General features: G+C 62.6%; 1 protein-coding gene across 1 annotated transcript in view; it reads left to right on the forward strand.

Annotated features, from left to right (window-relative positions):
- Positions 1 to 4,228, forward strand: part of LOC122554001 (photoreceptor outer segment membrane glycoprotein 2-like) — a 26,977-nt gene that overhangs the window by 12,272 nt on the left and 10,477 nt on the right. The gene's annotated exons all lie outside the window — the stretch shown is intronic.

A 4,228-nucleotide genomic window follows, 5' to 3' on the forward strand; every position in this document is an offset into this window, starting at 1 on the left:
GTCGTCGAACAGGAGCTGCGTGTCGTAGTTGAGGTTACGCACCTGGCGGAAAAAATACGTCGCCAGGGCGCACCATCTAGGAGGAGGCTCGACGTAAAGGTATCGCCGCAAGGTCTGAAGGCGGAACGTCGCGACCTGGGTGCGGACGCACACTAGCGACTGACCGCCCTCCTCAATAGGGAGACTCAGAACCTGCGCGGCGACCCAGTGCATCTTTTTGTCCCAGAAGAAATCGACCAACGTTCTCTGGATGTCAGCGACAAAGCCAGGACCAAAGTGACCAGCCGGTAACACAGCATGGCGGCCACCAGCTGGCTTATGACCAGCACTCGACTCCTGTAAGATAGCACTCGGAGCAGTCCTGTCCAGCGGCCTAGGCGAGCCCAGACTTGGCCTCCAGCTCCGGCCAGTTGGCCAGCCAGGATTCCTCAGCCGGGCTGAGGTAGACCCCCAGGTAGAGGAGATGGGTGGTACTCCAGCTGAACCCCCGTAACTCCTCCAGCAGAGAGTCCACCCGCCACGGACCGACCAGTAGTCCGGAACATTTGGCCCAGTTGATCCTGGCGGAAGACGCCGCCGAGTACACGGCCTGGCACTCCCAGCTGACCTGGGGAGGATGCGTGTCGGTGAAAGTGAGGAGCACGTCGTCGACGAAGGCCAAGAGGACCACCCCCGTGCCCGCGCCGCGCAGAACCAGCCCCGACAACCTCCTCCGCAAGAGGCGCAGGAAAGGCTCCACACACCGGGAATACAGCTGGCCGGACAGGGGCAGCCTTGACGCACTCCTCTCCCGAAGCGAAGGGGCACCGTCAGGGACGCGTTAACTTTAACCAGACACTCTGCGGCGGCGTACAAAAGTCGGATCCGGGCGACGAACCGCGTCCCGAACCCGAATGCCCGCAGAGTCCCGAGCAGGTACTCGTGATCAACCCTGTCGAACACCTTCTCCTGGTCGAGAGACAGGAAGGCGCGTGGCAGACCAGCCCGTCGACAGAAATGGATCAGGTCCCGGACCAGGTGGACGTTATCGTGTATCCTTCGGCCCGGGACCGTGTAGGACTGGTCCGGGTGAATCATGTGGGCCAGCACGGAAGCCAGGCGAGAAGACAACACCCTGGCGAAGATTTTGTAATCTGTGCTGAGGAGGAAGTCCGGACGCCAGTTCCTCAAGGAACAAAGGTCCCCTTTCTTTGGCAGCAGGACAATGCTCTCCAGCATTTAGACACTCCCCAGGACCTGTGCGTAGTCGCTCCCCAGGACGTCCTAGAACGCCCTGAAGAACTCCACAGTCAGCCCGTCCAGCCCCAGGGTTTTGCCCCTCGAGAGCGCCGGTCAGCTCCTCTAAAGTGACGGGAGCGTCGAACTTTCCAGCATCCTCCAGGCTGAGCTGCAGCAGGTCCTCCCACAGAACTCTGCGAGCATCCTCGCTGGATGTATCCGGAGAGAACAGAGCCATGTAATAGTTTCGGACGTGGGTCCTGATGCCCTCCGGATCCGAGACGAGGGACCCGTCGTCGGCCAGCAGCACAAGGAGTTGCTGACGGGTGCCACGCCTTTTTTCAGCGAGTAGAAGAAGGGGGAGCCGCGGTCCAGGTCCTGGAGGAGCTGGATCCGTGACCTCACGTACGCGCCCCGAGCCCCGACGAGCTGCAGGTCCCGGAGCGCGGCCTTCTTCTCTTCGTACACCCCGCGCAGGGCCGGGTCCGCGTCGGGCTGACCGAGGCGTGACTCCAGGTCGAGCAACTCCCTCTCCAACTCCCCGATCCTGGATTTCCGCCTCTTCGTCGACCCCCTCGCGTACTCCTGACAGAAGACGCGGACGTGAGCCTTGACCACGTCCCACCATAGCCTCAGGGAGGGGAAGCTTCCCCGCTTCATTCTCCAGCCGGCCCAGAAACGACGAAACGAGTCCCGGAACCGCTCGTCCCCCAGCAGCAGGTTGTTAAAGTGCCAGTACGCGGAGCCCAGCCTGGCGCCGAACGGAAGGAGTTCCGCCCACACCAGGTGATGGTCCGTGCACGACACCTGCCGCGTGGAGGCCTTCGGAAAACAGGAGGCGTACGCCCGCGAAACGTACAGGCGGTCGATTCTGGACGCTCCGACCCCAGGCCTCACGAAGGTGAAGGCGATGGAGTCGTGATGGAGATTCCGCCAGACGTCCACCAGGTCGAAGGACTTGATCAAGTCCCCCAACCTCTTCCCCGACGCGCAGCCAGTGCGGGCACCTCCATGGTCCCTGCCCTCGAGGACGCAGTTAAAATCTCCCCCGAGGACGACGCACTGGTTCTCGTCGATGGAAGCGAGATGAGCGGACACTTCTTCGAAGAAGCTCGCTTGCCTCGTCCCGGCCAGGGGAGCGTAGACGTTCACCAAGTGAAGCACCGCGCCCCCCAGCCGAACCATCAGGTGAAGCAAACGGCCTGGCACTGGCTCCCTGACCCCCAAGATCTCCGGCTGAAAACGCGGGGCCAACAGGATAGCCACCCCGCCAGATCTGCGGGTGAGGTGACTCATGTAGACCCCCCCCCTCCCCCCTCGCCACTCCAGGAGCCAGTTGGCTTCGTCTCCTGGGGTAGTGTGGGTTTCTTGCAGGAAGCACACCGTATACCTCCCGTCCCGAAGGACCGAGAGGGTCTGGAATCTGCGCTGTGACTCCCTGCTGCCGTTGATGTTGAGGCTGGCTATAGTTGTCTCCATGTCGGAAGCGTTGTGCAACCACCACCAGTACAGATAACAAACCCATCTAAATATTTACAGGGAGGACGAGGGAGGGCACAGAAGTCCCTCGCCCTCAACAGGAGCACTCCCAGGAAGTTCCCGACTCGCTTTCACTCATTTACGTCAAGCCCAGGCACCTGGCAAGCAGCGTGGGCCAACCAATAAACTTTTTCGAAGGAGCTCCAGCGGTCGAGCACCAGTTGAGCTCTATCCCGGCGACTCAAAGTTTACTCGACAAATTCCCAGAGGATAACACCTTCCTCCCCTCCACCGCTCGACAACCCAGCAGAGGGTCCTCCGTTGTCACCCGCACCACAGCCCATGTGGTTATTAAAGTCCTCCCCAGGGGCCGGAGGAGTTGAGGCAGCAGGAGGCCCTGCTGTAGCCCCTAGGGGTTTGGGTAGGTCGGGCCACGGTGCGGGACAGTCAAGAGGCACCGTTGGCTCGTCCCCTGGAGAGGAGGAGGAGCACCACCGGCACACTGCTAGAATGTCTCTCCTCTCCAAGGGCCATTGCCTCTTCCCCAGAGAGACCGGGGGGAATTTATGGGCCTTTCCCTCCCCGCCTGCCTTGGTGGTCATGGGGCCTGAGGTCCCGCCCCCCAGCCTTTCCCTGAATACGATTGGCTGGGGGAAGACAGGGGGTGTGGCCAGGGTGGGGAGGGTCAGCCGTGTCACTTCCTGCCCCGCCCCTGGTTTATCAGGTGATAGCAGGCGGGGCAGGGGCCCAATTCCATCTCCGGGGCCCAGAGACACGGTCGCTGCAGGAGGTGGGGTAGCGGTGGTTCCCCCCAGGTTGTGGCTGGGTGGGGCGGGGCTCAGGGGCCCCTGGGCCAGGTGTTAAAGCCCCAGGGGTTTCTCTATCGGGGTGGGTGTGGGGTTAGGATCACGTACGGGTTTGGGGGTCAGGGTTCCCACGCCGGAGTGATGCTGGCACGGCCGCAGGGCATTGTCGTGTCGGGGCGGGGCAGGTCGTGGGCTAGGTGTCGGGGAAGGGGATAGGGTGGTCTCCCCGTGGGCGGGCCTGATGCGTCGCGTCTTCTGGCCAGCCGGACGCTCACCCCCCTCCCTGCCAGAGGCTGGAGCATCGGAAGCCTCTGGTGCCGGGGCTTGAGGTGTTGGCTGAGGGGGAGTGGGAGTGGGTGCGGCGGCACCACCATCAGCCTTTGGCACGGGCTGGGCAGCCTTCTGGGTGGGGCTGTTTTTTCTAATGTGCCCCATCTCATGGCACAGGTGGCACCGCACGCCATCCACCGTCCAGAAGGCGCGGTAGGCCGCGCCCTCGTGGAGGACGGTGAATGAACCCTCGGTGACCTCCTCCCGGGGCTAGGCAAATGAACACCTGGCGTCGGAAGGAGTATACGTGTCAGAGGGCGGGTCCTTCAGACCGAGCAGGAGCGGTTGGACTCCCGACCGGATCTCCCCCAGGATGTTGAGGTGGGGAAGAAGGAGCTCACTGGCAATGAAGGGCGGAACATTGGAGATCACGACCCTCTGGGCCGTAACCTCCA

The sequence above is a fragment of the Chiloscyllium plagiosum genome, chromosome 10 (genome assembly GCF_004010195.1).
Source record: "Chiloscyllium plagiosum isolate BGI_BamShark_2017 chromosome 10, ASM401019v2, whole genome shotgun sequence".
Lineage (NCBI taxonomy): Eukaryota > Metazoa > Chordata > Chondrichthyes > Orectolobiformes > Hemiscylliidae > Chiloscyllium > Chiloscyllium plagiosum.